Genomic DNA, 14,002 nt, shown 5'->3' with positions numbered 1-14,002 from the left:
TGTGGCCAGAAACTGATGAGGCAATGGAAAACTTAAAACCTGCTATTAGTGAGGGTTTAAAATTAAGTATCCTTCAGGAGTCATTTTCTGTAACTAAGATCTCATTCTCAAAAGACACACACATAGACATAACATGACCATGCGTGGGGGTGCGGGGGTACCTCAAGAGTGCAAGATGACTGAGAGAGCCTCTGTGGAAGACAGAGGACATCCATGAGACTTGTGTGTGACAAGTATCATGAATAGTCTGCAGTGTCTGGTCATTTTCATTTTGCTTCTTTAATGTATGTTTTCCAGACATTCCATTTCTGCTGCCCTCACTTCATTATAGGCCTTGGCACCTCATTTCCAAGTATTCCGACAGTATCTAAACTGAACTTTCTACCTCCGGTCTCTCCTCACGTGGACCCTTCTTCACCCCACATGCATGCTCCTACCCCAGCGAATAGCAGAGCACTTACTTTAGTTTTCATTATTTACTTCTATATTTTTACAAATAATACATAGAATATTACAAGCTACTAATGGCAACATTAATAAGTATATCATTTATTGAATGCATAGCTTGAATCACAAAGCTTTCTTGGAAAACAAGTCGAACGCTTTCAAGCATAAAGTCCAGGCAGGAAAAATGGTCTGTTTTGAGGATACTTAATGTAGAAGCAGCAGGTCTTCCCATCACACGTGTGAAGGGCATCACTAGAAGCAAGCCCAGCATAAGTGTACCCACCTACTGTGTGAGTTTTTGTTTCTCATCTATTTTATTACTGCTCTCATTAGAATTCTTCCCTGTCCGTATGCATTTATTTATGTCTTCTCTTCCCTGATGTAGCGGAGATCATGGTTTCAGTTCAAAACAGCTCCTGGTTGGAGTGCCTGGGTGGCTCAGTCAGTTAAGTGTCCAACTTCAGCTCAGGTCATGAACTCACCGTTCGTGAGTTCAAGCCCTGCATCAGTCTCTCTGCTGTCAGCCCAGAGCCTGCTTCACATCCTCTGTCTCCCTCTCTCTGCCTTTCCCCTGATCGTAAATGTGTACCCTCTCTCTCAAAAATAAATAGTAAACATTAAAAAATAAATAAAGGGATGCCTGGGTGGCTCAGTCAGTTAAGCATCTGACTTTGGCTCAGGTCAGGTCATAATCTTGCAGTTCATAAGTTCGAGCCCCATGTCGGGCTCTGTGCTGACAGCTTAGAGCCTGGAGCCTGCTTCGGGTTCTGTGTCTCCCTCTGTCTCTGCCCCATCCTGCCAGAACTCTGTCTCTCAAAAATAAATAAACTTTAAAAAAAAAAAAAAAATGAGTGAGTGAATGAATGAATGAATGAAACAGGCCCTGATTTGTAGTTGTGTTAGGAGGCTTATATAAACAACAGACAGCATAACAATTCATTGCTTCCTCATAATTACCGTGTCTGTAGGAACTTAAAAAATGGTGCATGCCATTTACAGTAAATGGGGCTGACTCTATAAAAAGTATTTGTAAATTTTGTAATTCTAGGGATATATGTCAGCAATTATCAGATGGTCTCAAATCCTGGCAGACATCCCAAAAGATATTTTAAAAGATAAATTGGCTGAAAAATAGTGATGAGACGGTCAGTAATCCCTCTCTGGTCACTCTTACAAGTTCTACATTTCCTTTTTATGAATGCACTTTTTAAGATAGTAAACCTGCTTCATTTCTTCATCCTGATTTGAAATTTTGGTTATTTCAAGAAAACTTTGTAATTTTGAGTTTTGGATATCCTAAAAGATACATTGAAAGTCTAATAATGGATGTCCGTTCTTAAGTTAACTATGACTTTTTCTCAAAAAAATTTCATGATGCTATGTTTTTTGTCCTGAGCTGGAGTTGACAGGTATTAAGTTTCTTAGTTAACCTTGCAGATGCTTTCAAGATAATTGAACATGAGACTACCGGAAAGGACTGTAAAAAAGCTGCAGTCAGAGTTGGTGGTATGGAAAGTTCTTTTGAAAGATGGAAAACATTAATTTAAAAGAGTTCGAGAGTTTAAGCCAAAAGAGCTGGTCAGGTTGTATAGCAAAAGAAAACTCTACAAGACCGCCCCCCCCCCCCCCCCCCCCCCCCGCTGTACTTCTCTTTGAATCGCCTCTCTACTGCTGTTTATATGAAATTGATCTAAATGCTCCCATTCCAGGGACTCGTGAACTTAAGTACAGGGAATGATAGCAACTGCAAATGAGTTTAAGAAGACAAGCTGACTGTCATTATGACCTTTTTAAAACGTTCTGTGACATCTGTTTTCCATTTTTGCTAGGCTGTTTGATTAACTTTAGTTTTGCAGAATTGCGGAAATCTTTTTTGCTCAAAATAGTATCTTGAAGGAAGTGACCCTTATTTAATAGAGAAGAATGTTAAGTGTAATATGGGCTTGATTAACTTCATCCCAAGTTTCAGATTTTTCCCCTTGGCTTCAAGGTCTCTTCCCCTGTATGGCTCATTTCTGTACAACCAGATAAAACTTAGGGTGGTGGAATACTCTGATCTGGCTGGTGCCAAAGTCATATTTCTAAGATGGCAAAATGGAAGAAATTTCAAAGAGAATAGTGACAGTTCAGAAACTATTCCTGTCCTTATCTCTATTATATGAGGTCTCGTGGGCTTCTGAGCTAGTGAGGGTGTCAAGTTGTGAAAACTATTCCTTCCTTATAATGAAGGTGATCTTTTTGATGAGAATAATTGTCTTGAAAGAGAAAGAGGGACAAAAAGGTCAGTACATCCCGTAAAAACCTGGGACATGAATGCCTCTTTTGCTGTGGTTCAGTGGTCCTAGAAAGCTCATACTGGACATGGCTTAGAAGGCAAAGCAGAGCATTAAATCAACAACAGACTGTATTTTTCTGTTTGCCAGAGCACACAACAGCCCGGTTGCCCTGAGATCAGGGCACAAAGGGAAATAGCTGCATTTCAACATGTCCTGGCTTCACTAGAGAAAGCCTACTGGGTTTCTGGCTTTCCAAAGTGGACAGAAGCTGGCAGATCAGCTGCCTTTACCCCTATGTGCTTAGCTATTCTAAGTAGTTTCTGAGAAAGCAATGTGGATTGTACTAGACCTGATTTTTCTATTCAGAGGAGTTAATGAGCTTTAATTAGTCACTTTTTACATGGCTTCTCTGCTTCAGCCTGGCAAGTGCTGCCGGTTCCTTCATTTTCCTTGAGTTCCATACCCAGTGTTTCTTGAAAAATCTGTCTTCTGTATCTGACTTGGGCTGGTTTCATTCTGCCAGCTCCTACTTAAACCTCAAATGAGGTGACCTTAGCTCTCTGACCTCTGGCTCAGTATCGAGGCCAGATTTGTCCTGGAGAAGGAAAAAGTAAATTGGAAAGAAGTTAGGTGGAGGAGAAGACTCTGTGTTTTAAAGAAAGGTTTGTTTAATGTATTATGGTAGTATTGAGATGTTCCCTTAATATCTTACAAATAATTCATTTGGAAAGAAAGCCAAGTGCATAGTGTTTTGAGGACAAGAACACTTCCTCCTTAGTGAACATACCAGATACATCATTCTGAGGCTCCAGACCCTAACTTACCAGGATCCTGTTTCCCAACTATGGTTTTTAAAAAAAATTAGTAATAGTAGTTTTTAAATAGCTTCCAGTATTTCAAAACATCTAGTAGGTTGCACAGGTCAACTGAAATTACTGATTTATTTCCATTTAGCTGCAATCATATTAATTCATTATGGTAACCCAATGTATGCTGATTGATAGTTGTGTAGTCTCTGTTTAGCACTAAATGAGAAAACACTTTAAGTAATTTATTGGATTTAGTTGGATTTCCTTTAAACTATAAAAAATGCCTTGCCTATTTCATTCCCTCCTTTCTATTTTCAAGGATTCATTTTCTCTTTCTAGATTCCCAACTTCCCACCTGCTGTTTCTCCTCTATTCTTCTTTTGCAAATGCCATGCCCTGCTTTTCAGGAGGCATAGACTGGATTAGGTCATCCTGTGTGTCCTCCACCAGCACTGAGGACTTCTCCCATGATAACCCCCATGTAATTACTCACTAGGGTTGTCTCTCCACAAGATTATATGTTCTGTGACATCAGGCTTGTATCACTCCTGTTCTTCACTTTGCCCTATCCCTACCCCAGTGCCTGGCACATCATAAACAATAAATATCAGTGGGTTTAATGGCTAGATTGCATTCATTGTCAAACTGAGTGGCATTTATTTGTTTGAATGCTTGACTGACTCCATCACTAGGTGATCATATTCTGGAGGAGTATGGTACCTGTGGAGGTATCAATCATTTTTTAATCCCCAGCAACTAGCACTATATCTAGGACAGAAATTTAATTCAACTACAGTTGAGATTTTAAAAAATGGGGACACTGTAGATTTTGATAAAGAATTTAATGATCATGATTCTTATTTTATCACTAGGCAGTCCTATGAAAAGATGATCCTTTGCCCAAAATTCCACTCAATTGTGATGAGTCTATGGTCTTACTCAATTTCTAGTAAGTGAGTAATACCATGATTTTAGGTCTGTAAGTAGCTTAAATTTAGAGTTTTGGTTAGAGATGGTCCTACCAATCCCTGTTGTAGATAAAGAGTTTGAATGAGGTTGCTGACTGGACCTTTTAACTTGCTGTTCTTGTTTATTTTCTGCTTGTTTTGTTTGTTCAGGTCTGGCCTGGAGCCTAAAAATAAAAGCGTGCTTGCAGTTTGACTTTTGCTGTGATTCAGTTTTGCAATCTTTTCAAAACACCCTTCAGGAGACCTCCATATATCTGTGGACATCTCCTGGGTTTTCCAAAACAAACACAACACAAGTGGGGGGAATTTGGAAATTTCCAAATTGTAACAGATGGGAACTTACTTTCTTTGTTTAAGAAATATTTGCTGCAGAGAGGGGGGAATCCCAGAGGAAAACATAAGTCTGAAATCTCCACAGGGTTCTCTGCCTTTGCTTTCCCTGGCTGGGGGGAGGGAAGGCAGCAACCAGATGTCAGAAGCCAGCAAAGACCTCTCCATCCTGATAGCTCTCAACTCAGAGAATACAACTCTAGGACAGCTACCTCAGTCCTAGGATGTTTCCCTGTGAAATCACTTCCCTCTTCAGATAACCCAGGAGAAAAACTTAACTTGTCAGGGAAAAGTGGTGTCTAATTAAGATTCAAGAAGGCTTTGTGTCCAGGAAAAGGGTGCTACTATGGAATGACTCCTGGTGGCCCTCTTTTCCTTTCTGCTTCTGCTTACATATTGGATCAGCTTAGGTAGGAATATGGATCAGGGAGACTAAGGTGTCCCTTTCACAGCCATTTTTTTTTTCTCTGTACCACAGTCTGTCTACAACACCAGCACAATGGCCACAACCTTGGAGTTATAGACCTACTACCCCAGTTTCTCCATAATACAGAACAGGACAAAACAGCCATGATGAGGGCTTGGGAAATTTAGACCTCAATTCTTATGGTCTTGCAGCATGAGATGAATGAAAGGATTCATGAAATGAATCAAAGGATTCATAAAATTTTAAAGCCAAAGGGAACTGCAAAGGTCACCTGGTCCAACTCCTCCATTTTTCTAGGAAACAAAATGAGACCACAGAACTTCAGTGAGTTGATAGATATAATCGAGTGGTGGTAAAAAGGACACTGCATGCTTCGGGGTCAGGAATGAGCATGAATCCTGACTTACCTCATTAGTTTAGCTATGACCTTGAATAAGTCACTCATACTCATTCTCAAACTCAAAGTTTCAGGTTTATCTATAAAATGATATCATTATAGCACTTAAAGGATTATGGAGATGATTACCTTAGAGGAAAGTCATGTAAAACACAGCATAAGGTCTGCCACTCAGTAAGTGACTACAAGTTGGTAGCAACCATTTATCATCATCATCATCGTCATCATCATCATCATCACCATCAAAGCCAGAACCCAGGACTCAAGTTTTCTGGTTCACCACTTCTTTTATTACATTTCTGTGAATCATCTTTATATATTGTCAATACTGTATTGAATGACCCCACTTTGTATTAGTTGAAGCACAAATAGTGGGGATATCATTAGAGACCATGAGATGCTGGGCAAATGATGATGTAATTCCTAAAATAAATAAATAAAGTTATAACACTTAGAGAATCAAGATAATATAACCTGAATTTTATATTGAATTATGTCTTCATATTGCATTCTCTTTATTATTTTAATGATGTTTGCTTTTAAAAACACATTCTCTAATGTATTAAGAAGAGTTCTCTCCTACTTACTGTTTTCGTTCCTTTCTCATTCCAATATTGTCACAGTAAACTGCTAAAATGGAATGCATTCCACCAACGAAATTCCAAATGATTGTTTTGGTAGTGAAAGCATTATTGATGTAGGAACTACTCATGCTGTTCTGCATGTGATCTAAATCCAAGAAACTGGTTACTTGGGGAAATGTTAAGGACTGTGTGCGGGAGAGAAAAGGACAGTTGAATGAAACCTTCCCAACTGTAAATTTTTTACTGCCACATGTGCTCAGGAATGTTGAATCTTTGCCCTCAGATTTGTTCATTATTTTTGCTTTATCATTAACGACACTAAGGTCAGGAAATCGTGGATCCAAGTAAAAACAGACTTGAGCCCTACCTCATTCTGGCCTGTTAAATGTCCCTGCTTTTTATCAATTTTCTCTCTCACCAGCTTGGATTAAGTCTCCTAATCTGACACCATTTCTTTCTTTCTTTCTTCTCCCTTTAAGAGCAGTGTGTGCATATCCTGCTTGGATTTTCAGAGTACTCTCATCAAACTATTCCCTTCATCAAGAGGAAGGACTTGAAACTCTAGCATTGGCACTAAAACCTGAGAAGGAAAACCCTTGCGACATAAAATATAAAGCTTTAAGGGCAAGAACAGTTTTCTATTTATTGGCATGCTTCCAGGACTAGCACAGTGTTTTAGCACATAGTACATTTCAATGTATATTTGAATGAATAACAAGCCTTTCTTGATTTCCAGTTTATGAGTTGTAACAATTCTCATAAAAGATTTCCGAACCTATGAATCTTGTGAAAGTTATTTCTTTTATTGAGGGGTAATTAACATGTATTAGTTTTAGATATACAGCATAAGGATTCAATATTTGCATATTCTGCAAAATGATCACAATAAGTCTAGTTAACATCATCACCATGTGTAGTTACAAAATTTTTCTGGTGATGAGAACTTCTAAGATTTATTCTCTTAGCAGCTTCCAGATAGGAAATATAGGATTATTGACTATAGTCACCATGCTGTACGTGACTTATTTATTTTATAACTGGAAGTTTGTCCTTTTGACCCTACTCACCCATTTCACATCCCCCCTACCTCTGGCAACCATCAATCTGTTCTCTGTTTCTATAAACTCAGTGTTTTGTTTTGTTTTTTAATTCCACATGTAAGTAATGCATGGTATTTGTCTTTCTGTGTTTGACTTTTTTCACTTAGCATAGTGCCATCAAGTTTCATCCATGCTGTTGCAAATGGCAAGGTTTCATTCTTTTTTATGGCTGAAAAATATTCCATCGTGTATGTATATATATATATATATATATATATATATATATATATATATATATATATATATATACGATTTTTTTTTATTCATCCATTGATGGCTCTTAGGTTGCTTCCATTCTTGGCTATTGTAAATAATGCTGCAGTGAACATGGGGGTGCAGATAATATTTTTGAATTAATGTTTTCATTTTCTTCGGATAAATATCAAGAAGTGGAATTTCTGGATCATATGGTGGTTTTATTTTTAATTGTTTTGAGTAACCCCCATACTGTTTTCCATAATGGCTGCACCAATCTGCATTCCCACCAACAGTGCATGAGGGTTCCTTTTTCTCCACATCCTCACCAACACTTATTAACTCTTGTGTTTTTCAATGATAGCCATTCTCACAGGTGTGAGGTGATACCTCATTGTGGTTTTGATTTGCATTTCCCTGATGATTAGTAATGTTGGTTGGACACCTTTTCATGTACCTGTTGATTATTTGTGTGTTTTCTTTGGAGAAGTGTCTATTCAGTTTCTCTGCCCTTTTTTATTTTGTTTTATTTTATTTTTTAATGTTTCTTTAATTTTGAGAGAGGGAGAAAGAACATGAGCAGGGTAGGGGCAGAGAGAGAGGGAGACACAGAATCTGAAGCAGGCTCCAGCTTCTTCCCTGTCTGCATAGAGCCCAACACAGGGTTTGAATTCATGAACCATGAGATCATGACCTGAGCTGAAGTCTGACGCTTAACCAACTGAGCCATCCAGGCACCCCTCTCTGCCCATGTTTTAATCAGTTTGTTTTTTTCCTATTGAGTTGTATGAGACTTTTTTTTATTTTTAATGGCATAGACATTAACTCCTAGAATTAATGCCGTGGTACATCCAGACAGTGAAGTATTATTCGACACTAAAAAGAAATGAGCCATCAAGCCATGAAAAGACATGCAAGAACCTTAAATACATATTACTAAGTGAAAGAAGGCAGTCTGAAAAGTCTGTATACTGTATGATTCCACCTATATAACATCCTAGAAAAGGCAAAACTATGGAGAAGGTAAAAAGAACAGTGATTGCCAGGATTTGGGAGACAGATAAAACACAGGATTTTTAGGGCAGTGAAGCTACTCCATATAATACTATAATAATAGATACCCATCATTACACATTTACTAAACTTCTAGGCCGTACAACACCAAGAGTGAATAGTGGGGTAGATTTTGGACTAATGACACATTAATGTAGGTTCATCAGTTGTAACAAATGTAGCCTTCTGCTGTAGCACTCTGGTGCTGTAGCACTCTGGTGAAAGGAAGCACTTCCTTCCAATAGAGAAAGCTATGCATGTGTTGCATGCTATGCATATGGGACATCTCTGTGCCTTCTGCTGTATTTTGCTATGAACCTAAAACTACTCTAAAAAATAGAATCCATTAAAAAATAAGGAATAAATTAGTTGATATGTAAAGAGGCCAAACAATATGAATGATAACCACTGAAAAACATTAAAAAGATCATGCCTAGAAAAGGAAAACAACCCAAAAAGCTAGAAATAATAATTGAATGCCAAAGCAGCACCTGAGTGGCTCAGTTGGTTAAGTGTCCAACTCTTGATTTTGGCTCAGATCATGATCTCACGGTTTGTGAGTTTGAGCCCCGTGTTGGGCTTTGCGCTGACTGTGCAGAGCCTGCCTGAGTTCTCTCTCCCTCTCTCTCTGCCCCTCCCTTTGTGCTCTGTCTCTAAAAATTAATAATAATAATTGAATGCCGGAGAAGAGTAATGAAAGTAATGTAGGAGTAGGATCTAAGAAAAAGTATTTGCCATTTCTCTGAGCGAGAAATCTGCATGGTCAAGTAACCACACTCAGGTTGGAGATGTCTCCAGAGAAAGCAATTTACACCTGGAAGCCAGCCATAAAGTACCATGGCTAAAGTAGAGTTCACTTGATAGGTAGAGACTTCAGAGCTAAGACTGAAAAGAATCAGATTTTAGATCAAGTTGGATTCTATTTACTACCTATTGCATCAGTGTATAGACAGGGAGAGGGACTCAGCAGATACACAGTAACAGAGAGCTTATTATTACTATTTGTCATTTGTATCCTGAGGTTTCTCACACTTTCCTGCATAGTGGTGTGGGTGCGCCACTCTCACGGGCCAGACAAATGAACAAATAAAAAGTAGACAGATGGTCAGAGGCCCATGGGAGGTGACACATTGGGACCCTACCCTGAGGTTGAGGCTTTGGGTGAAGATGTCCTTCAGTTTGAGGGGCAGTTTTCACTCCTGTGTAAAAGGTAGCCAGGCTCAACAAAGGCATGGAAATCAAGAGAGGACCATAAAGGCAGAGGATATGTAGCCTAGTTTCAACTGTAGGTATTATTCTTAAAAGTGTACAGATGACTGTAGGATGACTGTATGTATGCATATGTGTATACATATGTATACACACACACACACACACACACACACACATATTTTTAGAAACAGTATGAGTGGGTGAGAAAGGCAGAGGGAGAGCAAGAATATCCATGCTAAGCATGGAGCCTGACACAGGGCTCAGTCCCATGACCCTGGGATCATGACCTGAGCCAAAATGTAGAATTGGAAGCTCAACTGACTGAGCCACTCAGGGACCCCAGATGACCATATTTTGAAGTCAAAAAAAAAGCAGACACATGCTATGACAATGAGACCGCATATTTGAAACTGCAACTGTCTGAGGAAATTGAGGCTATATGGTCACTATATGTAGAAAAGAGAGGGAAATTTAATTGCATGTAGAAAAAGAGGCCAAAGCCTCCAATCTATTAAGCCAAGGGATAAAGAGTTACAAAGACCTGCAGATCTTTCCTAATTTTCTCTAATTTTTCCTGTTTTCCTAATTTTGGGGAGGGCAAGCAACTTCCCCAAGCTACATATTAGCTTGTCGTCAGAGGCTTTCTAGCGAATATTGAACCTAACAGTTGAGATATGGTAAATATCATCAAAGGATTTCCAACATTTTGAGAGATTATAACTGCTAGAATGAGAATAATTATTTTTGCCATGGATATTTTGCTCCTAATTTAATAGTAGTGCAGGGTCTTTGCTACCAAGTCACAGCTCAAAAGTTGGGAACAGTTGGATCCCTTTTCTCATCACTTCTGATTTTGTATTCCTACTGTGTTTGGTTTTCTGCATTTATTTAATTGTTTCCTCACAAGACAAATATGGATGATGGATTGAGGGACAGGAGAATATGTTAATGTAATGTTGACACAAAGGCTTCAGTATTTTAGATTACATTTGAAAAGTATATACTGTAGTCCTTTTGCTTTAGAGATGTAAATTAACGCAGAATATGTTTAGAGAATAAATTGATAGAGACCAGTGGTTTTGAAAATGTGGTCCCCCAAACCAGCAACATCAGTACCAGCTAGGAACTTCTGGGAAATGCAGATTCTCAGGCTCACTCCAAATCTCCTGAATCAGAAACTCTGGGGGGTAGGGGGGTGGGGGTAGGAAGCAAGCAGTCTGTAATTTAAAAGCTTACCAGATGATTTTAACCACTGGTATAGATGAATCATTCAGACAAACACAATTGGTTTAGAAGATAGTTCTAAGCAAGACTAGAGTGAATGCATCAAGTCCTTAAAAAAAAAAAAAATTTTATTCCGGCAGTGTAGTAGTTTTCTAATGCTATGTAACAAGTTACTACAAACTTAGTGGCTTAAAACAACATATATTTATTATCTCACAGTTTTCATAGGTCAGATGTCCACATATAGGTCAACTGGGTCATCTGCTTGGGTCTCACGAGGCTGTAACCAAGGTGTCAGCCAGGCTGCACTCTCATCTGGAGGGTCAACTGGGGAAGAGTTTACTTTCAACTCCTTTCAGGTTGTTGCTAGACTTCCTTTCTTTTCAGTAGTAGAACTGAGGACCCTTGTGTCATACCACCGAGTGGAGGCTGCCTGAAATTTTTGCCCTGCAGACAACCCCAAAAGCTCTTCATGGTACGACAGTTTGCTTATTCAAAGTTTTCAAGGCCAGCAGTAGAGTCTGTCTCTAGTCTGCTAAGATGGAGTTGGATATAAGGTAACATAATTTTGGGAGTGAGGACATCCCATCACTTTTGCCATAAACTGTAATCTAATCGAGTGAGTGACTGCCTGTCACCTTTTCCATATTCTGTTGGTTAGAAACAAGTTACAGGTTCTGCCTGCGCTCCAGGGCAGACATGTGTGACTTACAGTGGACCTTATGGGTATATTCACCACCTGTAGAAATTATATATATATATATATGCGTGTGTGTATATATATATATATATAATTTTTTTTTTTTTTTTTTTTTACGAAATTGACCACAACTTTTAGTGTACTTTTTATTTAAAATAGAGCACATTTGAGGGACGCCTGGGTGACTCGGTTGGGCGTCTGACTTCAGCTCAGGTCATGATCTCACAGTTTGTGAGTTCAAGCCCCACATCAGGCTCACTGCTGTCAGTGCAGAGCTGGCTTCAGATTCTCTGCCCACCTTTGTCTGCCCCTCCCCTGCTCCCACTTCCCCTTTCACAAAATTAAATAAACATTTAAAAATTTAAATAAAATAAAGCACATTTGGAAAAGTGTATCTTTTTAAAGAAAAAGTAATGTCATTGCTCATTATAGTTTTAACAGGTTGAGGTCAAAGATAGATTTTCTTCCAACTACAAGTAAAATTTAATGCTGTTTAAAAAAAAATCATCCTACTTAACCAGCTTTGACCTAAACACTCTTCCCCCCCTGCTCTCCCATACCCACGTCCTGCTTGTTCTTCAGGGCCCCACTCAAATATCTTCTCTTCACAAAGCCTTTCCTGATGCTTCTAACTAGAACTGTTCTTCATTTTAATCCCCACCATTTTATTGTACTCCTCTGGCTTACTAGTCATCTGGGTAGATGATTTATCTCTTTGTCATTCTTTTCTGTGTCATTGAAGCCTCAGTAAGTGGATGTAAGGGAAACTGAACAAATAGATGTTACATAAATGAGATCACATTTTACATCTCTGGAGCTACTCAAGCAGCATAATATATGCTACTATTCAGGTTTGTGGAATTATGAAAGCAATTAATTAATTTTAGGTGTCTTGATTTACTAAAGTCTCTTCAGTGTAAAGTACCACATTAGGGATGTAGTACAATAGTATGTAGTAGCAGCTTTGGAATCAGATACCCCTGAGCTCCGTTCCTGGCTTCTCCAGTTAATGACTGTGTGTGGCCTTGGGCATGATACTTAATGTCTCTAAACCTCACTTTCCTTAATATAGTCATTACCTAATAAATATCCAGCCGTTATTAATACCAAGTTGGAGGCATTAAAATTTCTTGACAACACTTAGCACAGTTCACGCAAGGGCGAGGGCTCTAGAATTTCAGCTCAGTTCTGGAAGGATAGCATGCACATGTATCATGCTCGTTTGAGAGGATAGTGACTTTCTGGCCAATCAGACTCAATAGACATTGTATCATTCTGGGGGTTATTTATAAATATTCTCCATCTTTGGTGGTGATTTTAGTGGTTAGAAGAATAGAGAAAAGAGTGGGTGGAGTGACAGGATATCGGGACTCTGTTTTGGTCAGTAGCATGGGAAGACGGGTCCCGTTCAGAGAACCGAGGGAGATGAAATAAGCGTTTTTTCCTAAATGCTGCCCTGAGGATTACACAGACATTAGGAGCGGCTTCCAGTGAGTCAGGGCTGGAATGTTCGACAGAGCAGTGCTCTCTCTGTTGAACACCAGAGTCCCACGGCGTTTCCCCGCAGCCTTGCCAAGTGTAGAAATTCACAAGGTCAGGCTCAAACTTAAAAGTCCTTTGCTTCGGTATCACGCTGAAGTCATTTTCATTCCTTGCAGTAATCTAATGGGTTCCTGTAACTTTCTCAATGAAAAGGCGAATGTTAGTGTGTTTTTCCCTAGAACGGAGGAAGTGTTTTCTTGGCCAAATTGGATATGTGAGGGTGTGGGTGCTAAAATGACTCTGAATTTGTGCCTTTCAAAAGTCTGTTGTAGAGTTCTGTGCTTGTGGGTTAGGTGAGATTGTGGTCCCACCCCCTCCCTTTTTCCTGTTTTCACATGATAGGGCTATATAGACACTTGTAAATGATCCTTGCTAACTACCCAATGGATATATTAGCATCAGCATCTATATGGTTTGAAAATATGGTTTTACTGATATATGAATTTTTATTTTACATACATATATTTGCCATTTACATCTACTGGTGACTTCCACAACTCAGAAGTGCTTTCTAGTGACCACAAAACTTACTTAAATTCCCAATGTATATTGGCTGTTACTGCTTACAATGTAAACAATTACAAAATAGTTTAGAGGAGGAATTTGGAGAGTGAGACAGGAAGAAAGTGGAGAAGGAGAAAGAGGAAGTGGCCTAGACTTGTGACCAAACCTTTTGGTATAAGGATGAAAACCCTAAACTAAAATATATTAATAGTGTAGAGGAAAAGTGAACAAACC

The 14,002-nt window shown here is 38.9% G+C and overlaps 1 protein-coding gene and 1 long non-coding RNA gene across 2 annotated transcripts in view; one reads left to right on the top strand and one right to left on the bottom strand.

The window, feature by feature from the left end:
• PALLD (palladin, cytoskeletal associated protein) overlaps window positions 1–14,002 on the top strand; it is a 268,198-nt gene that overhangs the window by 102,939 nt on the left and 151,257 nt on the right. The window lies entirely within an intron of this gene.
• LOC122237925 lies at window positions 3,108–6,255 on the bottom strand. Its single transcript, XR_006216697.1, has 3 exons — window positions 6,242–6,255; window positions 5,784–6,077; window positions 3,108–3,318 (listed from the first exon to the last, which is right to left on the bottom strand). It is a non-coding gene; the product is annotated as an uncharacterized LOC122237925 (long non-coding RNA).

The sequence above is a fragment of the Panthera tigris genome, chromosome B1, assembly GCF_018350195.1.
Source record: "Panthera tigris isolate Pti1 chromosome B1, P.tigris_Pti1_mat1.1, whole genome shotgun sequence".
Lineage (NCBI taxonomy): Eukaryota > Metazoa > Chordata > Mammalia > Carnivora > Felidae > Panthera > Panthera tigris.
Note: the sequence above shows the minus strand (reverse complement) of the source record. Positions and strands in the feature narration are given on the sequence as shown.